Source organism: Myotis daubentonii, chromosome 15 (genome assembly GCF_963259705.1).
Source record: "Myotis daubentonii chromosome 15, mMyoDau2.1, whole genome shotgun sequence".
Lineage (NCBI taxonomy): Eukaryota > Metazoa > Chordata > Mammalia > Chiroptera > Vespertilionidae > Myotis > Myotis daubentonii.
In genome coordinates this window covers 43,199,380-43,226,028 of record NC_081854.1, presented here as the reverse complement: position 1 = coordinate 43,226,028, position 26,649 = coordinate 43,199,380, and the positions used below count along the sequence as shown (strand labels likewise).

At 38.0% G+C, this 26,649-nt stretch overlaps 1 long non-coding RNA gene across 1 annotated transcript in view; it reads left to right on the top strand.

Annotated features, from left to right (window-relative positions):
- The window catches only part of LOC132217401 (uncharacterized), a 180,027-nt gene that overhangs the window by 6,015 nt on the left and 147,363 nt on the right, over positions 1-26,649 (top strand). The window contains exon 2 of the long non-coding RNA XR_009448888.1: positions 11,754-11,799. This is a non-coding gene — a long non-coding RNA (uncharacterized LOC132217401). The remainder of the gene's footprint in view (positions 1-11,753; positions 11,800-26,649) is intronic.

The window sequence follows — 26,649 nt, the reverse complement described above, 5'->3', positions numbered from 1 at the left end:
TTCAAAACAGCATTGTTTATAATTGCAAAGACCTGGAAACTAACTCAATGTCTATTAACAGTAGAAGAATGATTATAAAAATTGTAATATTCTTAGAATGAAGAGTGAAGATGCTATTAAAATCATGAGTCAGAGAAATGTGTACCAATATGAGGAATGTCAGAATTATAATTTGAGGGGGGAAAAGATAGCAGAGGACTCTAATAGATATAACACAGAATTAATGTTTAAAAATACGTAGAATCCTCCTATATAATAAAAGGGTAATATGCAAATCAACCAAACAGGGGAACGGACCAGTCGCTATGAAAGGCACTGACCACCAGAGGGCAAACACTCAATGCAGGAGCTGCCCCCAGGTGGTCAGTGCGCTCCTACAGGGTGAGCACCACTCAGCCAGAAGCCAGGCTCACGGCTAGAGAGTGCAGCGGCAATGGTGGGCACCTCTCCCGCCTCTGCGGCAGCGCTAAGGATGTCCGGCTGCCAGCAGGCAGTCCGGGACTGCAAGAGGGCGCAGGCCAGGCTGAGGGACCCCCTTCCCTCCTGCCCCCCGAGTGCACAAATTTTCATGCACCAGGCCTCTAGTACTATATAATTTAACAAAAATATAAATAATGCCTGAGGATCCACATAGTAGTTAGTTGTAGAGATAACTTGTGGAATGTACTTGTGGAGAGGAAAGAGAGGAAGAACGTCATTAAGGAAGAATTCATAGAGGCCTTAAACTGTATTTGATAATATGTTACTTCTTTTCTGTATTATAGGTATACAGAAGTTAGTTTTATTTTTAGAACATTTCTAATTATTTTTATAAGAAAATATAAAGGACAGAACAAAATGGTGGTAGAACCTGGAAGGGATAAATAAGCTGGTTTGTTTTTACTTACAAAAGAGCACAGTATCAAATGTAGAATTGAGAACAGATCAGAACCAATTGAGAAAACAATGTTGGTGGAGGACTGGTTTACATATATGAAGTCATAATCATATAACTTCTTTTAAAGAAGTTGTGGTTTCCTTTGGGAAAACTATACCAAGCACAACTGTAAAGCATGATAACCTGGAAGCAATTTCACTAATGCATATTTTGAAAAGTGGTGCTACTCTCAGAAGTCAAATCAATGCCTTCTAGGAGATTTTTGAAATGATATAAAATAGTCTCAGAGGGAGGAAAACATAAGGATGTGAGGTGTGAGGAAAAGCCATAAGATCTTTCTTGCATGGCATAGGAACTCAGTTAAAAGATATTACCTAGTCAGGATGTCCCCTGAGAAACAGATTACACAACTGAAACAAGAGAGTACTTGAATGGTTTCTGGTACCATGGTTACTATAAATGGTTAATGATATAAGACCCCATTTCTGGTATCAGGAAATTTGAATTTATTCTAAATATACCATCACGCCTGTTACCTGGGAAGAGAAATTTTTATAGAGCGCTTTTTTTTTTTTTTACATTATTGCAGGTGTCTTCTTTTTTGCCCCCTTCACCCACCTCCACCCACTCCTGCCTGCTCGTTTCTTGGCCTTCACCAAACTATTGTCTGTATCCATGGGGTATGCATGTGTGTTCTATTCCCTTCACCTTCTCTGTCCAGTCACCTCCACCCACCTCCCCTTGGGCACCAGCCAGTCTGTTCCATGTATCCACGTTTCCAGTTCCATTTTGTTCATTAGTTTATTTTGTTCATTAGATTCCACATATTAGTGAAATGATATAGTATTTGTCTTTCTCTGGCTGGCTTGTTTTGCTTCGCACAATACTCTCCAGGTCCACCCATGCTGTCGCAGAGGATAAAAGTTTCTTATTTTTTACAGCCGCATAGTATTCCATTGCGTAAATGTACTATAGCTTTTTCTTTCTTTTTTGTTTGTTTTGTTTTTCCTTTATTGATTAAGGTATTACATATGTGTTCTTATTCCCCCATTGCCTTACCAGCCCCCCACTCATGCCCTCATTCCCCTGTTGTCTGTGTCCATAGGTTAGGCTTATATGCATGCATACAAATCCTTTCGTTGATCTTGTACCATAGCTTTTTTATCCAGTTATATGCTGATGGGCACATGGGCTGTTTACATATCTTGGCTACTATAAGTAATGCTGCTATAAGCATAGGGATGCATATATTCTTTCTGATTGTTGTTTCATGATTCTTAAGATATATTCCCAGAAGTGGGGTTGATGGATCAAAACAAAGTTCTGTTTTTAATTTTTTTGAGGAAACTCCATACTGTTTTCCACAGTGGTTGCATCAATTTGCATTCCTACCAATAGTGCACAAGGGTTCCCTTTCTCCATATCCTCACCAGCACTTGTTGTTGTTGATTTATTGATAGTAGCCATTCTGATAGGTGTTAGGTAATACCTTATTATTTTTTTTGCATCTCTGATGATTAGTGACGTTGAGCATTTTTTCGTGTTTACGGGCGTATATCTTCTCTTTGGAGAAGTGTTTATTGAAGTCCTTTGCCCATTTTTTAAAAATCTTCAATCAAGGATATTTTTCCATTGATTTTTAGAGAGTGGAGGGGAGAGAGAAAGAGAGACAGAGAGAGAAACATTGATGTGAGAGACACATTGATTGGTTGCCTCCCGTATGTGTCCTGACCAGGGCCTAGAGATTAAACCTGAAACCAAGGTACATGCCTTGACAGGAATGGAACCCATGATCCTTAAGTACTTGGGCCAACACTCTAACCACTGAGCAAAACTGGCCAGGGCTCCTTTGCCCATTTTTTAATTGGATTGTTTATCTTCCTGGTGTTGAGTTGAATATGTTCTATATCTTTTTTTGGAAATTAACCCCTTATCTGAGGAATCATTGGCAAATATGTCCTCCCATATAGTAGTTTGGTTCCCTTTTTATTTTGAGGATGGTTTCTTTTGCTCTGCATAAGCTTTTTAGCTTGATGTAGTTGTAAGGTCAGAGGGCTAGGATCATTTTAAAAGCACTACCCACAGAGGTATATGAAGAAAACAGGAGGTCTAAGGGACTTCCAGAATATGCAGAGCATGGATACAGCTTCTTAAATTTAGTGATGTTCTCTGTTGTGGGTTGAAGTGTGTCCCCCACAAAGATTTGCTCAAGTCTTAACACTAGGTATTTTATAATGTGATCTTATTTGGAAATAAGGTCTTTGCAGATGTAATCCAAGTTAAAATGAGGCCATACTGAATTAGCGTAGGTCATTATAAGAGACAGAAGAAGGAGATTTAGGTACAGAGAGACACAGAGCAGATACACTGAGGGAACATTCTGGCCCCGTGATGATGGAGGCAGATATTTGAGTTATGCAACTACAAGCCTAAGAACAGTATTACCAGGAACCACTAGAAACTAGAAGAGGGAAGGAGAGATCCTTTTCTAGACTCTTCAGAGGGAGCATGGCCCTGTTGCCACCTTGATTTCAGACTTTTAGTCACCATGATTATGAGAGAATAAATTTCTGTTGTTTTGAAAGTACCTAGTTTGTATGGTAATATGTCACTATGGTTTTAGGAAATGGAAAAAATTCTGTATTTCCATTACTTTGTTAGGCACTACCTAGTTCCCTACAGCAATCCTATATAATATCCTATATAATAAAAGGGTAATATGCAAATTGACCCTAACAGCAGAACGACTGGGAATGACTGGTCACTATGATATACACTGACCACCAGGGGTCAGACACTCAATGCAGGAGCTGCCGCCTGGTGGTCAGTGCACTCCCACAGGGGGAGTGCTATTCAGCCAGAAGCTGGGCCGACGGCTGCCAGTGCAGCAGTAGTGGCGGGAGCCTCTCCCGCCTCCTCAGCAGCGCTAAGGATGTCAGACTGCACCTTAGGCCCGCCCCCCTGCTGGCAAGTGGACATCCCCTGAGGGCTCCCGGGCTGCCAGAGGGATGTTTGACTGCCAGCTTAGGTCCGATTCCTCGGAGAGTGGGCCTAAGCCAGCAGGTGGACATCCCCCAAGGGGTCCCAGACTGGGAGAGTGCACAGGCCGGGCTGAGGGACTCCTCCTCCCCCCCGCACAAATTTTTGTGCACCGGGCCTCTAGTTAACAATAAAATGCTTAAAATAAGAATGATTTAAAGTAATATTTGCTTGGAGGCATCTGCAAAGACCTTATTTCCAAATAAGATCACATTTAGAAAATACCTAGTGTTAAGACTTGTAGTGTTAAAACAAAACAAAAGAAAGACTGGGGTCTGTGTGTCCTATTCTGCGTCAGTCCTGAAGGGGGAAAAAGCTCTAGAGTTGTTGGCAGCTTTGGGAAAGAAAGAAAGAAGAAAAAAAAAACACACAAGCCTTTACACCTTTTACTGTGGTAGTGGAGAGCCAGCCTATGGTAGACATACCTTATAGTGGTCTCCTTTGATTCTGTGTGGGAGCCTCAAAATTCCTTAAAGTGGCTTATGCTAGATATTTATGCTCCTGTTCTCAAAAGCAGTTATCATAGATAGAATATACTCTTAAAAGCAATTATTATTGCTGGGGAAAATAATAAGTGGGAATAATAGCAACAGCAATAGCTAACATTCATTTATTACTATTTTACAGTTACCTTGTGATGTTCCTTTTGATCAGACTATAATCCTTCTTTTACGGATGATGAACTGAGGTGTCTGGAAAGTTGACTTAATAAAAAGAAAAAAAATACCTCAAAAAAAAGACTTTAAGGAAATCAGGAGTTCAGGCATTAAATAGTACTGATTAACTGTCTTCCAAAGCAACTGTACCATTTTCCATTTCAATTAGCAATGAATGAGAGTTCCTGTTGCTACACACACTTGACAGCATTTCGTATTGTCAGTGTTTTGGATTTTTGGCCTCCTCATGTGTGCAGTATTATCTCATTGGTTTAATTTGCAGTTCCCTGATGCATTATGATGTTGAGCACATTCTTGTATGCTTTTTTTTGCCATCTGTCTATCTTTTTTGGTGAGGTATCTGTTTAGAACTTTTGCTTGTTTTTCAATTGTGTTGTTTTCTTATTTTGTTTTAAGAGTTATGTTCAACAGTTGTCTCTGGTTGGTTTTCACAATTCTCTTGGGGGAAGTGTGTTGTACTTGTGAGCTCTGAGTAAGTTTACATACTGACAGCCTTACATGTAGAATCTGTCATGTCCAATAATGACCTTTCTTTGGGAATGGTGCCTTGAAAGAATTCCAGCTTATTGGACTGCCAGACTTGATTGTGGCTGTTGTTTTTCAAGACTTCCGTGGAGCAGGAGATGGTTTCATGGGCATAGGACAAATTAAAATGTCACAATACTCATTGTTCTTATGGAGATTTGATTGTTTTTCTTGAATAATCATTCCCTGAATTGCTGTGAGCCTTTGTTTAATTTCTAGGATTCTAAAAAAGTTGACTCTGACAGTTTCTGCTAGTGTTCTCATTGTTACGGAGAAGAGAATTTTCAGAACTCTTTACTGTGAAATTTTTCAGTGATGTCCACTGTCCTTTTTATGAACAATGACACAGATTTTAAAAGTAAATGCTGTGAGGTCTGGAAGATATTCCATGCCTATAGAAGAGGATGAGTTCAATGAATTGACCAGGAAAGGTATTAAGCTATAAACATACCATGTCAGTTTATAATTTTATAGATGCTGGGTCTACATTAGCCAAACTTTGCTCTGTAGATCATGGGTGGTTTAATCTTACCAGCATGTAAAATATAATGGTTTAAAATTAAATAAGGAATTACAATTTAAATGATAATTTAATATTCTCTTCCACATGAAACTTTTTGCTATCTGGAATGTCTCTTGATAGAATATGTATGTTTCTTTGTTTGTTCCCCCTGAATGTTTTATAAACAGTATAATGTAGGACTAGGTTGTTGTTTTTGAAATTTAAAAGAATTTCCTGAATGTGTAGTAGGGACTTTTGTTTCTTTATTATTAGGTTTCTTTTTCTCTAGTTGTTACTGTGTATGGAGTATTACCCGGGGAGAAGAGAGGAGGATTGATTTGTGAATGATAGGTTGAGTTGGCTAACAAGTCTTGTGTAGGTCAAGTTGTTTGAGGGTGACCTGTAAAATTGTGGAAAGATTTTGTTATATGCTTTTATTTTATTGAGTTTAATTATACATGCAGGGTAAATGGAAACTGTAATGCAGTTGGCTTTGTAGTGTTTCATTCAATGTGATGAACATCAACACTAATAAAAGAGAAAAATGGTAATTGGTGTACGACGATACCCTTTTCATTGGCTAATCAGGGCTATATGCAAATTAACTGCCAACTAAGATTGGCAGTTAACTGTCAACAAGATGGCGGTTAATTTGCATATGTAGGCACAATGCAGGGAGGCAAAAGGGAAAGCAGGAAGAAGCCCCCTGACACTGACAGTGATCGGGAACCCAGGGGGGAGCTAAGAGCTGGGGGGCAGGGCAAAGGCGGCCCTGGGGCCGCCTTTGCCCTGCCCCCCAGCCATGATCAGAGACTCAGGTGCCTTTTCCGCCCTGGCCAGTGATAGCAGGAAGTAGGGGTGGAGCCAGCGATGGGAGCTGGGCATGGTCGAAGCTGGCAGTCCCAGGAGCTAGGGGTCCCTTGCCTGGGCCTAAAGCGAAGCCCACGATTGCGGGGCCGCTGTAGCTGTGGGTCCCCGCTGCCCGGGCCGGACGCCTAGGCCAGAGGCGTCAGGCCTGGGCAAGGGGCCGATCCTGCGATTGGAGGGTGATGGGGGTCAACACCTGAGGGCTCCCAGTATGTGAGAGGGGGCAGGCTGGGCTGAGGGACACTCCCCCCCCCTCCCACAGACCCAGTGCACGAATTTCGTGCACCAGGCTCCTAGTTTTATATAATAGGTACCTACACTGAAAATATTGGGGAGAGAGTTTTTAAATCTGTCTGCCTTTCATTATCTATGAATTTTACACAAAACTACAGTGTAGTTAATCATTTAAAATTCTTGATTCATCTTGCCCTACTATATTTGATTGACTTATATTTGAGATCTGGACATTAGAATACTACTTGGTTTTTGCTAGAGCATATATTGTGAGGTCCAAAATGTTACATAGTTGTAGTTAAATCTCCTAGGCCCGTGGTCGGCAAACTGCGGCTCACGAGCCACATGTGGCTCTTTGACCCCTTGAGTGTGGCTCTTCCTAAACCTTAGGAGTACCCTAATTAAGTTAATAACAATGTACCTACCTATATAGTTTAAGTTTAAAAAATTTGGCTCTCAAAAGAAATTTCAATCATTGTACTGTTGATATTTGGCTCTGTTGACTAATGAGTTTGCCGACCACTGTCCTAGGTTTATATGATTTGAATTGGGGGAATGGGTGGTTGATTGGTATTTGAATAATTTTCTAACATCTGGTGTTACTCATGTTATAACTCATGTTATGCTAGTAACTGTGACTTAATAAAATGTAGCCAATCAACTTTCCAAAGGTTAAACTTTCATATTGGAATTATATTTTTTAAACCATCTCTTTCTGATGCAGATCATGTGCTTCATAAATTTGTAGCTCCAGGACAGCTCCAGGACGAGTGGCAGGAAAACAGAATTTCAATAGTATGTGTGTTGGTTGCTGGTGACTCCATTTAGAAGGCATTATAAGAAAAAAGAGCTCAGAAAAGAACTGTCATTTTTTTTTAAACACAGGCATGAAAGGGAATTAAAAGGAACAATAATGTTGGAAAGTGCAATTGTTTTTTAATCCTAATGTCTAAAAACTAAAATTGATAAAGGCTTTGAGTGACAAAGGCCAATTAAAACTCAGTCTTTTAGTAAGGATCTAATCAAGGACATGACCTTCACACCCATTATTAAAACTTCAAAATGTATCAACTTGCCTCAGAGTGAATTTCAACTATTAGTATAGTATCTATTACATTTCTTTCAATTAAACAGGATATCTTATGGAATAGTCTTTGCCTCTGAACCTTGGTAGGTCTAGGATACTCATAATTAGGAAGAACAATGGGAGTGAAAGGATCAGAAAAAAAAGAGATATGGCAAATCTAAGAAGAATGTTTAGAAAAGAATTGCAGATGTGGCTGCTGGACTGAGGACATGACTGAAATAAAATAGATAAGAAGCCAAGCAGCTTTTTCAGAGAATTGTGTATTTTAGCTTAGCAGATACATCACAGCTTTCCAAAATAGTTGCACCAATTTGAACTTGCATAAAAAGTGTATTAGTTAATCTGCTTGACTGATCAGTCAAGTATCAGACAGTCTAGTGGGGGATACAATAGTAGTTTAAATGGCATTTCCTTGATGTCTAATGAGGATGAACATATTTACTTATGTTTTCTGACCATTTGGATTTCTTTTTTTGATTAAGTGTCTTTTCATTTTTTGTTGTTGTTTTGGTTGCTTGACATGTGGTAAAGTATGTCAGTTACACTAATCTTAAGTGTACAGTTCAAATTATTTTTTTATTGTTTTCTAAATCTGTATGTACATCCAGATCAAGAGATGAAACATTCTTAGCATCCCAAGATTCCCTGTGTTTATTCCCAGTTATTACCACTTCCTGTCTTCCAGAGATAACCATATTCTCATTATTACTGACATCAATTAGTTTTTTTCTGGAATGTTTTATAAACATTTCGGTAAAATACACATAACATAAAATTTACCAATTTGTTTTTGCCAGTTCTCTTTCATCATGCCTTGTTTAGTTGTGTATTTAATAGTTTGCTTCACCAGATAACATTTGTGCTTGCTGCAATCTGGCTCTGTGGGCACTAAGTTGTGCACCACTTTATGTTTATTTTTTGGACGCATATAGGTGATATGAATTTGGCATGTATAATTACTTGAGTGCTAGATTGTGGATACAATTTCTTGTAGTTTTATATTTCCCCTGTTTTGCTCACTGACAAGAAAACTTTCCTTGCATTTTTTTAGTCCCTGCTGGACTCCTGGATCACCTTTACATTACGGGTGTGTAACCCTTTGAATTCCCAGCTTCATGAGAGGAGAGTGTCCTTAGACTCTTAGGTGGTGTTGTGTTTGTTTTCTATCTTTCATTCCAAAAAAGATCTGTAAGTTTAAACTGACCAATATGGCTGTCCAAATATCCTTAGGGCAAAAGCAGATTCAGCACTCTACTTACCATCTCTTGAGTTCTGTGTTGTTGCTTTTTTTGTGTGTGTGGTTTTTTTTGATTGACTATGTCTTACTAATTTTATCAACTGGGATGCTCTTAAGAAGAGATTTTTATATACACTCTTGCATTTTTCGTTGTTTTCAGTGATAGAATTAATGCAAATATTCTGGTTCTCTGTATTGCCTGAAACAGAACTTTCGGTTTGATTATAAAATTTAGAAAGTCATTCACAGAAACTTTATTTTTCTCTTACCATTTTCTTTCCACAAACACATCTTTAAAAAAAGACAGATTCTTCTACTTTTTAAACTTTTCTTTTAGAGAAGAGGTTTTGAAATGCATCTAGTGTCTGTAAGGTTAAGTTTTACTTTTTGGTACAGGATTGTAATTAGTATTAGTAACATTCTTTAGACTCTATGAAACTTAAACAGTTTCAGAAAATAGAGATTTAGGCTACAATCAATATATAGTATTTGAGATATTTCTATAATTTTAAGAGTTTACTTCTACTTAAGTCATATTTTCTTTAATAGTGAAAAATAAGTAAAAGTTTAACATGAAAAGCATCCTTAACCTCTCCATTTCCTTAGTAGTTAGAAATTTGGTAAATTGATGGAAGTTTTTTAAGTGTTTATGTACTCCTTTGGTTAAGTTTTCTAAATAGTTTCAGAACTTATTTTATCTTCCTTAAGGCATGAATAACCCAAAGACAAGGACTTGTTTTAAGATGATTTTTAAATAGTTGCCTTTTATGAAAGGTTACCTAATCAATATTAGTTGATAAAGTGAGATATTTTGTGGGAGAGTAATATATACTTTAACATTCCTTTAGTGTTTGGCTTTGTAGGTAAAATATGAAATTTGATCATCTCATAACATTTTTAAAATTCACTTTCTTCTTTCCCCAGAAAGTAGCAAAGTAAATAAAACCTTCAATCTTTTCTAATCTTCATGAATAATTTCTAACTGGCCCTGGGTGAGAGGCTGTTTTCAAGGCCATCCGATGGTATCTGCAAAGACACTGTTTAGACCAGCGGTTCTCGACCTGTGGGTCGCGACCCCTTTGGCGGTCGAATGACCCTTTCACAGGGGTCGCCTAAGACCATCCTGCATATCAGATATTTACATTACGATTCATAACAGTAGCAACATGACAGTTATGAAGTAGCAACGAAAATAATTTTATGGTTGGGTCACAACATGAGGAACTGTATTTAAAGGGCCAGAAGGTTGAGAACCACTAGTTTAGACCTTGCAGTTTAGGTCTCTCTGAAAGCACTTCTAAATTATAGAAGTGAAGAGAGTTTATACTTAATCTTTGGCTAATTTCAGTTGTAGACTTCAGAATGAAGCAGCTACGGGGGAAAGTTTCCCTAGTAGAAGCATAAAACCTACTGCCTGTATCTTGGCCAGTGTTCCCTTTTTTCCAGTAAGTTGTCTGCAATACAGAGGTGTATAACCCTAATGGCTTGTTGTATGCCATTAAAAGGTATTGTACACTCATAAAAGAATGACATTTTGATCAATGCTGTTAAAGGAATTACTGTCTTGACACAGAAAAGCTTTCCTGCTGCAAGTTTAAAAATATGCCTTTAAAAGCTTTTTATTGAATACCTTTGCATCCCTCAGAAATGTGCCATTTTGGCATGAGGTTACTCTGAAGTATTCACAGTGTAACTTAAATGCAAAACCTCCTATTTACCTTTAGAAGTAGCAGAGCAAAACAGGTATTTCCCTACCAAATGGAGCTTAAAGGCATGGTAACATCTTAAACCACTGTATCTGATCTAAAAATAGAACTTTCGTAAAGAAAACGCTGAAAACTAAATTATTCCTTTTTATTTTGTGAGGTATTGATTTTTTTCATGCTGTTTTGTTTAAACTTTGTGGTTTTAATTTCCCTTTGGATTTAGAAATCATGCCTTTCCATCCAGTTCAGAGATAGATCTTTTCTAATCATCTGGGAATTGGTTCTCTTAAATGGTGATATGTCAGATTTGGTTTCCTATTGTTTTCTGTCTTTTATTATATTTTTGATTAGAAGTTTATGAAAATCATGTCATAATTGACAGTCTTCCAAAGCAGACAGTTTCTTCTATACACAGTTGGTCTTTTACAGATTTTCTAGTGTACCATTGCTATACTTTTAGCTTTATTTCATACTTTGTAAGCCTTCTGACTTTATACCATATTTTTCAAACTTGTGAACTGAACATTTTAAAGTTCAATACCCTGAAAACCACAATTACCTTAAATATGTCACTATAGAATGATTATTTACTTGATAGGTTTTAGCCTTTGTATATTTTGAATTTGATTTTTAATTCCCAATCTAATTAACTTTTCACACATTTCAGGGTATGGCATATTTTAGGGTGGATAGCATTGATTTTTATATAGCATATTGGCTTAGTCAAGTTGTTTTACTTATAAAAGCAGGTGTTTGTTGTTGTTGGTGGTGGTTTTTATTATTCACTACCTACTAAATGCCAGGTGATTTATATATATTATAGATAACGCTAAAACTTGTTACAGTATGTGCCATGTTCTGTGCTAAAGTACTTCCCGTGATTCAAAGAAGTTATATAACTTGGTCAAACAACAAGTAAGTTGTGGAGTTGGGATTCGACCTGAGGTAGAGTGACTTTCTACTGTTGTCCTATTCTAACCCTTTTTGTCTTATTTGTTTTAGGTGTTATATCTCCATTTTACAAACAAGGGACTGAAGCTCACATAAAGTAAGTACTTTGACTATTGACACAGAATGAAGGAGTGACAGAGCTGGCATTGGAAATAGGCTCTGTTTGACTTTAAAGTGTATTTTCTACTATATCATACTAGTTATTTTTCCTTCATCCTTCTTAGCAAACCTCCTCTTAATTATCTGTATGTATGCAAAGATGACTTTCATTAGAAATTTTGGAATAGGGGTTTGTCCCATGATTTTTCTCTTATGATTTGGAGAAAAGCATATTGAAAAAATAATTGGAGTAGGTTTCAGGAAACATGAATTCCTATACTATCTCTGATTCTTCTGGACATAAGACATTGGGCAAATCACCTTTTTGGGATTTTATTTATAAAATGAGGGTATTGGACTAGATGATTTTAAAAGTTTCCTCAAATTCTAAAATCTAATTTGAGTCTATTCTGATTTAATGTTTACACTTGTTCTTTTTAGCCCAGATAAAACGTTATCACTTGTATTTTAGCCCATTAAATATTATATTTTATTAAAGTTAGGGGGCAAGGAGCTTTGATTTTTATTCTTTACTCGCACTCTTACATCTGATGTTGAAATTCAATAATGGGAAGAAATCACATAGAAAGAAGAAATTAATTTTATTACAAGGACATTGTTTCTTTTAAACTATTCAAGATTTTCTGCCCTAACTGGTTTGGTTCAATGGATAGAGCATCAGCCTGCGGACTCAGGGGTCCCGGGTTTGATTCCGGTCAGGGGCATGTGCTTTGGTTGCGGGCACATCCCCAGTGGAGGGTGTGCAGAAGGCGGCAGATCGATGTTTCTTTCTCATCGATGTTTCTGACTCTCTATCCCTCTCCCTTCCTCTCTGTAAAAAATCAATAAAATATATTTTTTAAAAAAGATTTTCTTAGATTTACAGTAAGAAAGAATAATTCTGGAAATCTAAATATTATAAAAGGAAATTATTTATTTATTTTTAAATTCTGTTTTATTGCTTAAAGTATTACAAACAGTATTACATATGTCTCCTTTTTTTTTTTGACCCCTTGACATTCCCCCGGCCTCCCCTACCCACCAGTGTCTTATGTCCATTGGTTATGCTTATATGCATGCATACAAGTCCTTTGGTTGATCTAACCCCCCCCCCCCATGCACCCCCACCCTCCCTGGCCTTCCCACTGTAGTTTGACAGTCTGTTCGATGCTGCTCTGCCTCTGTATCTATTTTTGTTCATAAGTTTATAATGGTCTTTATTATCTATAAATGAGTGAGATCATGTGATACTTATCTTTCTCTGACTGGCTTATTTCACTTAGCATAATGCTCTCCAGTTCCATCCATGCTGTTGCAAATGGTAAGAATTCCTTTTTTTTTTTTACAGCAGCTTAGTATTCCATCATGTAGATGTACCACAGTTTTCTAATCCATTCATCTGCTGATGGGCACTTAGGCTGTTTCCAAATCTTAGCTATGGTAAATTGTGCTGCTATGAACATAGGGATGCTTATATCCTTTCTGATTGGTGTCTCTGGTTTCTTGGGATATATTCCTGGAAGTGGGATCACTGGGTCAAATGGGAGTTCCATTTTTAACTTTTTGAGGAAACTCCATACTGTCTTCCATAGTGGCTGCACCAGTCTGCATTCCCACCAGCAGTGCACAAGTGTTCCCTTTTCTCTACATCCTCTCCAGCACTTGTCATTTGTTGATTTGTGGAAATTACTTATTTTTAATAGAAAATGTGTTCACCAAAGAAGACAGGAATAGGTTGCTGCCACCTTCAAAGCACTTGAAAGTTCTTAACTCTGCAATAATACTATTAGCAATTATAATAGGTAACTATTATTGAGAGTTAATTTTATGCTACTGTGTTATACTAAGCATTTTATATACATTACATCATTTAATACTCATGAAAACCCTATGAGGTAGGTACTGTTATTATCCCCATTTTACATACTAGGAAATAGAGAATTACCATGTTAAGCAATTTCTCCTAAGGTTACATTGTAAGTGGTAAAGCTGAGATTCAAACCTACAGAAGGCCACAGAGGTTTTCCTCATGTTTATAAAAGGGAGTAATTATATGAGATTACCAATGATAATACTTAAGAATATGAATATGATTTAAACATGAATCCTTGTAAGAAAGAGTGAGTCTGATGACTCATGATGAATGGCATTTTCCAAGTTCTCAGATTTGATCACTGCCAGTTACATATTTCATTGATGTAGTCTTTAAGTAATAGCTACTGGATAATTTTATACCACTTATTTTCTGAGGAGTTAGTAAATTTATTATAATTTTAGGAAAACATTTGGAGTTTGGGATAGGAATAGGTGAGTGTGTGTGTGTGTGTGTGTGTGTGTGTGTGTGTGTTGTGTGTCTAAAGTAATGGCAGTGGTTGGGCTACAGGGAATTCAGATCTTGCAGAGCGTAAAACAGCTCTGAATTCAGTGCCTAGCCTGATATTTGTCTGTTTTATTAGCAGAAAGCTCAGTCTCCTGTGTTTTTCCCGTTTCAGATAACCTTTTCTTGTCATCTATGAAATTAATTTCTTTGTTGGAATCATTGCAAGTAAACTTGATAGCAAGAGTGCTGTTATTGAAGCAACTTACACAGTGATTTGCTAAGTACAGCCTCTTCATAAAAGGTGAAGCAGAAGTCGATTTATCGATCACTACCAGGATTTCAGTAACCTGTTGAACTACCTGATTTTTCCCCCTTCTCATAAAGCCCAGTTAGATTTCTTTTTATACACTAGTATTTAGTTGTTTCCTTTAGAAACATTTTTACATGTATTTTCATATTAGGTAAATATTTTTTGTATGTGTATTTGTTTTTTCCTAGAGTAGAGTAGGAACTGTCTAAAAATTTTTTACCAGGATAAGCCACATGAAATTGCGAGGATTTGACTTTTTTTGACTTACATTAATGGAAATTTCATATGATTCAACTAATAGTTAATTTTACTGTTGGTTATTTGGAAATAACAAATTTAAGTGGAGTATTTCATTGAAATGCTGGTTAATATTAGAGAGGAACTGATATGAACTTTGGGCTGATTACTCTATGCTGCCTTTTGCTAAAAATACATTTTAAAAGGCATAACTCATGTGGAAAAACTGAGCCATTAAAATTAGACGGGCATTTAAAAATTTATTTTAACCAAAGGTTAAGACTAAATTTAATCATTTTTCTTTCTCAGAATTTTGAACCTTTTTTTTTTTTAAAGAGGAGGGGAGAGGGAGAGAGAGATAGAAGCATCAGTGATGAGAATCGTTGATCGGCTGCCTCCTGCATGCCCCCGACTGGGAATCAAGCCCTCAACCTGGACATGTGCCCTTGACTGGAATCAAACCCAAGGACCCTTCAGTCTGCAGGTCTCTGTTCTATCCACTGAGCCAAACCAGTTAGGGCTTGAACCATTATATTGTTTTTAATCTATAATGAGTTACATAAATGTTTTGTTTATAAGAAAAATGCTCATTGCCCTGGCCAGTGTGGTTCAGTGGTTAAAGCACCATTCTGTGGACAGAGGGCCTCAGGTTCGATTCCCTGTCAGTGCACATACCCAGGTTGCAGGTTCAATCCCTGGTCTGGCGTGAGCATGAGGTAACCAATTGCTGTTTCTCTCTTACATCAATGTTTCTCTCTCTCCTCCTGCCTCCTCCCTCTCTTTCTGGAATAAATGAAAAACATATCCTCAGGTGAGAATTTAAAAAAAAATGCTCCTTTCATGGAATCAGATTTAAATTGTTGCTGTATTATTAACAGAAACAAATACCAACCAATATTACTTTCTGTGCCTTTTGAACAGTTAGTCTCTTTTGGGGTTTGCCTTCTTGAATAATTTATGTTCCTAAAACATAGGGAGTTACTATAATTATTACTACCAGCCTCAGCCTCATATACATACTGTCATAATCTTGAGGTTCTTGTGATATATATAAAATTGCACATTTGAATTTTTGTCTCTTGTCTCTCTAATCCTACATTTGTATAATACTTGTCTCATAAAAAGAGAAGGGAACCATTTATACTTTCTAATTTTGGATACAGTAGACTAAACAGGCTGAGCAACGATTCCACATTATAAAAATAATAAGTTAATATAGAATTTTAAGTAATTAACTATAGCTTTAAGACTTTGGCATCCCTTGCACTCTAATAATGACCTGGGAGATAGATACATCTTCTCATAGTGTTTTGAAAAATTGAAATTCTTATCTGGGTCTCATTCTTTTTCCCAGTATGATCTCTCTTAAATACTTTTGGCAGTTTTTTAGTAAGTCTCATCTACTTGTTATCAGTATCAAATATTTTGAGCATCCTCTGTTATTGAAATATTATACTCAATCTAAAGTTTTTTTTTTTTTTTACAAACTACCTTGTGACTATTAAAGAGTAATATGCATGAGTTGTGGTTTGGTAGGTCTTTCAGGAATAAAGCATCATGATGATCAGAACTATTTAAAAATACTTTCCTAAGTATTTATAATAGAAATAATTCTCATTTTTGTAAACTATGAGATTAAAAACCTACTAGTAAATATAACATGTTCTCTTGCTCTAAGATGTCTAATTTGAGTCTGTCCTTAGAGTTTAGTGTGAAAAGCTGAAAAACAAGTGTGAAGCTGGGATGATCTCGATCAAATGGGAATTTGCTACTACCTATAACTTTTCTTGGAGATTAAATTCATGGGGCATTTGACGGACATGATGTTTCTTTGATCACAAAGCTTCTTTGATCCCAAAGATTGACATATTGTAAGTGTACAACTCAATGAATTTTTATAACCTGACAATACCATGTAGCTACTGCCTCGATCAAGAAATAGAACATGCTGAACCGGAGAACCAAGATGGCGGCATAGGTTAACGCCGGAGTTTGCTGCTTTGAACAACTACTTCAAAAGTGTAACCAAAAAACGGAAGGGACATCACCCAGAACCACAGGAACGCTGGCTGAGTGGAAGTCCTACAACTAGGAGGAAAGAGAAACGCACAGGGACACTCAGAGGAGGCGCAGTGCTGAAGTCAAATTCTGAGGTGCGGAGTGCGCGGAGCGGGCTGGCGGCGGAGGGCGCGGTTGTTGTTTTCAATCGGGAGGGAGTCGCAGACTCTGAGCACCAGATCCGGGCGAGTCTTTAGGGACCCAGACTCAAACGGCAGAAGCGGGTCTGTCTGGCTTCGGTCAGAGCGAGTGCAGCTTTCTCTCCGAGCTTTGCAGCGGGTGCTGGGACTCAGAGAGGCAGAGCCCCTGGGGACAGGACTGAGAGCCGCCATAACTGCTCTCTCCGGCCCACCCTGTTGATCCTGTTCGACCCGCCCCGCCCAAGCCCTGCCCAGAGGCATTTGCCGGATAGCCTCAGGCAAAGGCTAGATTAGCACCTCCCTAGAGGACAGAAGTTCTCTCACTACTGACACAGCTGATTCTCATAGCCACTTGGCCTGGAGGTCAAACCCTCCCTGGAATTAGCTACAACAATCAAGATTTAACTATAAGACTGCGAACAAAGACCACTAGGGGGTGCACCAAGGAAGCATAACAAAATGCGGAGACAAAGAAACAGGACAAAATTGTCAATGGAAGAAATAGAGTTCAGAACCACACTTTTAAGGTCTCTCAAGAACTGTTTAGAAGCTGCCGATAAACTTAATGAGCTCTACACGAAAACTAATAAGACCCTCGATCTTATATTGGGGAACCAACTAGAAATTAAGCACACACGGACTGAAATAACGAATATTATACAGACGCCCGACAGCAGACCAGAGGAGCGCAAGAATCAAGTCAATGATTTGAAATGCGAGGAAGCAAAAAACATCCAACCGGAAAAGCAAAATGAAAAAAGAATCCAAAAATGCGAGGATAGTGTAAGGAGCCTCTGGGACAGCTTCAAGCGTACCAACATCAGAATTATAGGGGTGCCAGAAGATGAGAGAGAGCAAGATATTGAAAACCTATTCGAAGAAATAATGACAGAAAACTTCCCCCACCTGGTGAAAGAAATGGACTTACAGGTCCAAGAAGCGCGGAGAACCCCAAACAAAAGGAATCCAAAGAGGACCACACCAAGACACATCATAATTAAAATGCCAAGAGCAAAAGATAAAGAGAGAATCTTAAAAACAGCAAGAGAAAGAAACTCAGTTACCTACAAGGGAATACCCATACGACTGTCAGCTGATTTCTCAACAGAAACTTTGCAGGCCAGAAGGGAGTGGCAAGAAATATTCAAAGTGATGAATACCAAGAACCTACAACCAAGATTACTTTATCCAGCAAAGCTATCATTCAGAATTGAAGGTCAGATAAAGAGCTTCACAGATAAGGAAAAGCTAAAGGAGTTCATCACCACCAAACCAGGATTATATGAAATGCTGAAAGGTATCCTTTAAGAAGAGGAAGAGGAAGAAAAAGGTAAAGATACAAATTATGAACAACAAATATGCATCTATCAACAAGTGAATCTAAGAATCAAGTGAATAAATAATCTGATGAACAGAATGAACTGTTGATTATAATAGAATCAGGGACATAGAAAGGGAATGGACTGACTATTCTTGGGGGGGAAAGGGGTGTGGGAGATGTGGGAAGAGACTGGACAAAAATCGTGCACCTATGGATGAGGACAGTGGGTGGGGAGTGAGGGCGGAGGGTGGGGCGGGAACTGGGAGGAGGGGAGTTATGGGGGGGGGGGGAAGGAACAAATGTAATAATCTGAACAATAAAGATTTAATTAAAAAAAAAAAAAAAAGAAATAGAACATGCTGAAACCAGTTTGGCTCAGTGGATAGAGCGTCGGCCTGCGGACTGAAAGGTCCCAGGTTCGATTCCGGTCAAGGGCATGTACCTGGGTTGCGGGCATATCTCCAATAGGAGATGTGCAGGAGGCAGCTGATCGATGTTTCTCTCTCATCGATGTTTCTAACTCTATCTCTCTCCCTTCCTCTCTGTAAAAAAATCAATAAAATATATTTAAAAAAAAAAAAGAAATAGAACATAACTTTTATCCCGGAATCCCTCTTATGCTAATGTATAAACCGAACATCAGGCTCTATGTACACAGCAAAATTTTAGTTGTGTGTTAAGTAGTAATCTAGACTTTAAAACTGAAGAGCAAAGCTACTTAATATTTACACAAATTACCCCAGATAGCTATATTTTCATCTTTGGCATACTAGCTATGGCATACTAATATTCAACTTAATTCTACAGAATTTTAAATGGTTAGAGCTTCCTTAGTTATCTTTGTGATTGCTAAATAAGGAGTCACAATTTCTTAGACAATTTCTAAGTTTGATCCTGATTTTTCTGATTAACTACATTGCTTGGACAGTGACTGACATTCAAAGCTGATTTGATTGGCCCCTTAAGTTTCTCTGTTTTGAGCAGCTGAGATTACAGAACTCAATCATATGTAGAGACTTTGCCATTCAGGCTGACAGTTCTGTCAGATCAGATGGTATGATTATAATGCATGCTGCAAGTGCATTGTTATTGCTTGTTTTTTTTTAGTGTGTTTTTTCCTCGAAATTTAGGTGGAAACTCTGATCTCTGAAGGTGAAAAGCTAGAACATCAATCTACCATCTCCACTTGGCTTTCATTTCTCTATTGAGTTTCCATCCATGTGTACTGAACTGTTCCAGTCACAACTCCAAATTCAGAGTTTTTCACTAATGTTTTGTCAAAGAAAGATCTGCCCTCTTTGGCGAGATTGAAATGAGTAATAGTCTTTCAACACTATTGGCAAGTGGCTTTCATGGTCCATGGCAGATCTAATGAGCTACAGCTGCCTGCTTGGAAAATTCAGCTTTTGATTGTCTGAAAGGATCCCTGGAATATGGACCTGAGTTTCTGTACGCATTAAAACAGCAACATAATTTTGACAAACTTATAAATGTGTTATAAATTGCATTGTAAGCCATTTTATAACAATATTCAAAGGTCTCCAGTTTTGTTTTGTTTTTTAATATTTTTTATTGATTAAGATATTACATATGTGTACCCTCTACCCCCCCCCCCCCCCCCCCCCCGCTCATCTCCTCACCCCCCTGTTGTCTGTGTCCATTGGTTAGGCCTATATGCTTGCATATAAGTCCTTTGGTTGATCTTTCCCCCTTGCCCCCACCCTCCCCTACCTTCCCTCCAAGGCCCGATAGTCCAATCAATGCCTCTCCGTCTCTGGATCAGTCCTTGTTCATCAGTTTATGTTGTTCATTATATTCCACAAATGAGTGAGATCCTGTGGTATTTATCTGCTCTCCAGTTCCATCCATGCTGTGGCAAATGGTAAGAGTTCCTTTTTCTTCTTCCTCTTCTTAAAGAATACCTTTCAGCATTTCATATAATGCTGGTTTGGTGGTGATGAACTCCTTTAGCTTTTTCTTATCCGTGAAGCTCTTTATCTGACCTTCCATTCTGAATGATAGCTTTGCTGGATAAAGTAATCTTGGTTGCAGGTTCTTGCTATTCATCTCTTTGAATATTTCTTGCCACTCTCTTCTGGCCTGCATGGTTTCTGTTGAGAAATCAGCTGACAGTCGAATGGGTACTCCCTTGTAGGTAACTGACTGTCTTTCTCTTGCTGCTTTTAAGATTCTCTCTTTATCTTTTGCTCTTGGCATTTTAATTATGATGTGTCTTGGTGTGGTCCTCTTTGGATTCCTTTTGTTTGGGGTTCTCTACGCTTCCTGGACTTGTAAGTCCATTTCTTTCACCAGGTAGGGGAAGTTTTCTGTCATTATTTCTTCAAAAAGGTTTTCAATATCTTGCCCTCTCTCTCCTTCTGGTACCCCTATAATTCTGATGTTGGTACGCTTGAAGTTGTCCCAGAGGTTCCTTACACTATCTTCATATTTTTTGAATCTCTTTTCTTTTTTCTTTTTCGGTTGGGTATTTTTTGTTTCTTTGTATTTCAAATCTTAGACTTGATTCTTGGGATCCTCTTGTCTGCTGTTGGATCTCTGTAAATTATTCTTTATTTCAGTCAGTGTATGCTTAATTTCTAGTTGGTCCTTTTTCATGTCCTCCATGGTCTCACTATACTCCTTGAGGGATTCATTAAATTTATCGGCGGTTTCCATAAAATTCTTGGAAAACCTTATAAACGTGACCTTAAACTCTATATCCAGTCGTTTGCTTTCCTCCGTTTCTGCCATTTGTGACCTGTTTCTTTGTCTCCGCATTTTGGCTGCTTCCCTGTGTTGATAGAGTGGCCCTGCGCGCCAGGTGTCCTGTAGGGCCCAGTGGCTCAGCCTCCCCAGTTACCTGGGGTAGACACTCTTGGTGCACTCTTGGTGCCTTGGTTGTTGTAGGATCACTGGGAGGAATTGACCTCCAGGCCAATTGGCTGTGGGAATCAGCTGTGTCTGAAGTGGGAGAATGGTCCCCCTCTGACCACTGGGTAGAGTGGCTCCTGGATCTAAGGAGGTGCTAATTCAGCCCCTGCCTGAGGCCACACAGCAGGAGCCACGAAGAGGCTCAGCTGTGAAGCAATGCAAGCCGCTGCGGGGCCTTGGGCCTTCTCTTGGAAGTTCCGGGTCTGCCTGGCTGGGCTGTAGTTAGGTACATTCACATGCAAAAGCCTCTGCCGCAGCCTGGGAGGGGCGGGGTCTCAGGGAGTCAAAGGGCGGTGAAAGCAGCTACGGTGATTCTCCGCACCCGGAGTCGCGCGTCTCAGTGTCCCGGTAACGGCTGCAAGCACCTCTGAGGGAAAGCTGCCCTCAAGTTCGCCCGCTGCCGCCTGACAGACCAGCCTCTCCCCGTATGAGCCCTGGGTCCCCAGAGACCTGCTGGAACCGGAGTTCAGAGCAGTCGGGAGCTTGTGATTCAGAAAGACAGCCGCGTCCTCAGGCGCCACCCCCTTTCCGTGCGCGCTAGCCGCCTCCGTACCTCTGCACTTCACCTCCGCAGCTCCGCTGGCTCTCAGCGTGCCCCTCTTTTCTTCTAGTTGTAGAAATTACACTCAGCCAGCCTTCCTGTTGTTCTGGACGATGTTTGCTCTGACCCTTGCGGCATTCTTCAATTGTTGTGTGAGGCAACAATTTCCCGGTGTTTATCTATGCCGCCATCTTAGTTTCTCCAAAGGTCTCCAGTTTTAATTGTAATGCTTACTTTGTGAAGAAACCTGAAAAATGAATATGAGCTATTTGACAAAGGTAGTCTTGTATCAAGAACTGAGTTTATGGTACGTTTGTTCTACAAGGTCAGTTACTAGGAAATTGTATAATACTGCACTCCACAGTGTAATAGTATATATTGATTTTCTCTTCTTGGACCATCACATTCTTTCTGTATATACAACTAGATATCCCATGATATGGGAATAAATTGCATGGAATCATATGACAGTATGATAGGCATGTGGTTCAGTGGCTGGACCCAGTATAGAAGTACTGTTACACCCAAAAGGATTTGTGTTGGAACCTCAGTTTATCTGTTACTCCGAGAATGGAGAGTGATCTCTTATAACGCTCATGTAGAGAATCATTTTGTCTAAGCTCATTTGAGAGGAGAGTGTTCCATCTCAAGATGGAAAGAATCCCTGTTGATGGGCTTGGATAATGATATTTTATTAATTTAACTGAATTGCTTTAATGTATCAGTTTCAGGAAAATGTTTCTTTGAAATTTGGTCACTTATTCAAAGAGGATGTTCAAGGCTATGTAGTTATTTTCATATCAAGTTCAAGAAAGCATCAAGCAAAGCCTTGCCTGACCTTCTAATTTGTAAGCATAACTTCCTTGTGACCTCTGACAGCCAGTTTTTACTCTGCTATGGTGTTTGGATAAAAGGAATATTATTGCTCCTGAGAAAAAGGATGCAGATAAAAAGAAGTGCAGAGAGGTCATTTAGTAACATTGTACAGATCAGTGTAGTCATTATTGGACATTATAATAGTAATAACTATAAAATAGAGCAAATGAAGGTTGTCTACTAAAATGTGAACTTTCCACATTTACAAGTAGAAACCAAAATTCTTTGAATTTAATATGATAATCTTAATACAAGAAGACATGAATCTCACACAAGCTGATGTGGCATATGGAATGATTTAGGGCTTATAAAGAATCAACACAATACAGAATAAGGGCAACAAAACAAGAGCATCTAAAATGGAATCAGGATGGGAACGGTTTCTTTTATTCTTTAGTACAGAACATTGGGAGTTAACATCAGAGTCATTTTCATTATATATAATCTCTGTAATAAGTGTGTTGTATATGATATATACAGTATATATATATCATATCAGTATATATCATACACAGTATATATATCATATATATATATATATATACTGATTAAATTAAAACACACACAAAAGTAAAGATAAAGGGTGGGAAGTTATGACTTTTCCAAGAACTGACTCTATGAAAAGTTAGAATAAAGAGAAGAACAAGGACAAATGTAATAGATATTAAGGGAGGATCTTCATTATGATCATAAATTATATAAAACCCCCCTATTTAATCCTAATATTTAATCAGATCATGCTATCATTGCCTTCTCTTTGTAATCCAAGTTTTTTAAACAACTTTATTGTGATATAATTCAACTCACCCATTTAAAATATATAATGCAATGATTTTTTGTCATTCACAGAGTTGTGCAACCATCACCATAATCAATTTTAGAACATTTTTTCTTGTCCCAAAAGGAAACCCCACACTCATTAGTAGTCATCCCCTGTTCTCCTCTAATACTCAAGCCCTAGGCAACCACTGATTTATGTGATCCAAATTTTAAAAATTGTTGATTTGAAATTCCCTGCTGTCTTCTAAGGACATTTACTTCAAACCATTTGATTGATTACACAAATACAATCAGAAAACCGTGACTGCTCTCTTTGTTGATACAAGTCTTATAAATCAAAGAGTGACATATAACTGTATTCTTAGATATATCTATTTATAGCTTCTTAAAGATGATTTTCAAAAGACTTTTTTAAAATCATATCTATAGAACTGTTAAATATACCTACCTCCATACCCCTGACTCTGGTCCCTAACTTAAAGAGTCAGGTAATTGACCTTGTCTGAGTCCTAGAGTTTTTGAACTAAGAGATTTTGACTCATTCTGACAGCACTCACAAGACACGAATGTATAACTCGTGTGTTGAAAACAAATTATTCAATATAATGTAAAATGTATTTGCCCAGGGAATTGGACACTACCTTCTAAACAGCACATTCTTTTCCTATAACTAACCTATAGAGAAGCCAAAATATTAGTAGTAAGTTGCCTTGTACATGTGGAACCAGAACAAGTAGGCTAGTTCCATAATTCAAACATTGAGTGGCACCACTCTCTTGTAATCTGCAGTAGGCAGAATAGTGCCCCCCACCCCATATCTATGTTCTAATCCCCACAACCTATTACCTTGTATAAGAAAGGGGACTTTGCAGATGTGATTAAGTGAAGTCCTGGAGATGGGGAGATTATCTAGCTATCTCTAAACTAATCACATGTTCCTTCTAATTGGGGAGCCTTTTAGTGATGAAAGGGAGATGGGATTATGAAAGAACAGGAAAGACAGCAATCTGAGGACTCAGTCCACCACCATTGCTGGCTTTGAAGATAGTGGCAAAGGTGCATGAATGCTGATGGCCTCTAGCAGCTGAAAAAGGCAAGGAACCTTCAGAAAGGAATGTATTCCTGCTAACACTTCGATCTTAGACCAGTCAGACTCATGTCAGATTTCTAACCTACAAAACTGTATTATAATAAATTTGTATTATTTTAAGTCATTAATTTTGTGATAATTGGTTTTGGAAGCAGTAGAAAACTAATACACAGACCTCTAGATTTCCTACTATATAGATCTAGTCAGTGAGCCGTGGGCAAACACAACCCCTCATAGAACAGTACATGGGTTTTGCCATGTTCACCTCAGTGACTCTTCTTTCTCTATATCTCAGATGCCTTCCCTAAAAGCCCTTTCTGAAATGACTTAGCTATTAAAACACATTTAATAAAAGATTAGACTTGAGAGATAGATGAGCCTGGGTTGAATTATGGCTTTTCCATTTTGCTAGTTGGGTAATCTTAGACAGGCGACTTAGTATTCTAAGCCTTGGTTTTCATGAACAAAGTGGGAATAATAATGCCTATCCTTCAGGGATGTTGGAAGGATAAAATGAGATAATGTATATAAAATGGCAATGCTTGATACATAGTGAGCCCCCAACAAATGATAGCTGTTGTTAGTATCTCATAAAGGCTAAAAGGAGCTTGCCAATAGCATGCATTCTAACACTCGCTCAAATATAAGTATATTAAAACTATTGGTTAAGTAATTATTTCACAAAATTCTCTTCATAGCCCTCTGTCTGCTGATATTGAGCCTTTTAACCAAAAGGCGTACTTTTGGAAACTTTAATAAGTAAGTTAAAACTCCCTTTGGTTTATAGTGTAATATGTAACACCTCTTAATATTTCCTTTCTTCTAAGAGCTAATGTGAAATAGAATGCATTAAGGAAAACTTGGAATTCTGTTTCTACAATAAAAGAATTCCTAATGATTAGAATTACTTCTTCAATTTTTTAAATCCCTAATGTCTGGCAAATGGTTGACACTTAATAGGCAGCAATAAATGTTTATTGAACTGAACTAAATTGAATCTAAGCAGTTATTCTTTCACAGCCTGTTTTGAATTCATCCCTTTTGTTACTACCCTAATTTAGGCTCTTATTTTTTGCACCTTGCCCATTGCAGTATTTTTTGCACTGCTCTTTTTGCTACTTGTCTTTTTACTTTTTAATTGATTTTTTCCACAGTTCCACCAAACTAGGCAATGGCTAATGTACATTATAACTTCTCCTATTTAGTCTTTATCTTTTGTCCCATTGCATATTGTCTAACAGCCATATTTTTAACCCATTTTGTTTCCCAGTGTTTTATGGCATGGTACATTTTAGAAAATGTCATTTATGTAGCACAAGGTAGTAGGCTGGAGATTTTGGACTCCAAGGTCTGACAGTATCACCATCCCAATACACTTGTCACCCAGTTTGGGCACACCAGCACACATTGGGAAATGAATTAAGACCACCAAATTAATTATTCTTCTATAGCTATAGGAACCTTTAGTTCCAGGCAGACAAATCTGTTTACTGGCCTCCAGATGGGCCTTTTGTATTTCTGTTACACCTTTGCTCTTGCCTTTTACTGTTGTTAAATAACCTGTGTTTCCTTCATCATCTGTCTGAATCTTCCCTCTGTTTTCTCCGTGATGCTCTCCTTAATACAGTTACAATATGGCAGTTTTATGTGTTGCATTCTTTTCCATTTCCTTACATAACTAACTCATTCAGTTTGGTGCCCTCTGTAAAACCTGGATTTTTTCCTTATATTATTTTTTATTCACTTATTTTTTTATCTTCAGTTGTCTTTTTTCATTTGTACAGGTCCCCATTGTTCTATGATAGTTATCCTGCTTCCTCTCCCTACAACTTTATATCATAAAAATTCTGAGAAATATTTAATGCTATTACAATAAATGCAAAATAATATCCTTTGCACACATGTATTTATTGGGTAATATAAAATATTTTTGAGCTTATACTTGGATCAGGCATTATTCTAATAGCTTATATGCCCATTAATGTACTTAATCTTCACAGCAACTCTATAAATATATTTTTGTATTCTCCTTTTACAGTTGAGGATATTGAGGCACAGATAAGTTAAATAATTTGCCAAAAGTTGCACAGCTATTAAGTATTAATGTCAAGATTGAAATATAATCAGTTAATGCATGCAGTTTTGACACAAGAGCCCATACCAGTAACCATTGTGTAATACTATGCTGCAAAATATCAATAAATAAATAAATATGGGTATGCACACACACACACATGGGTGGGC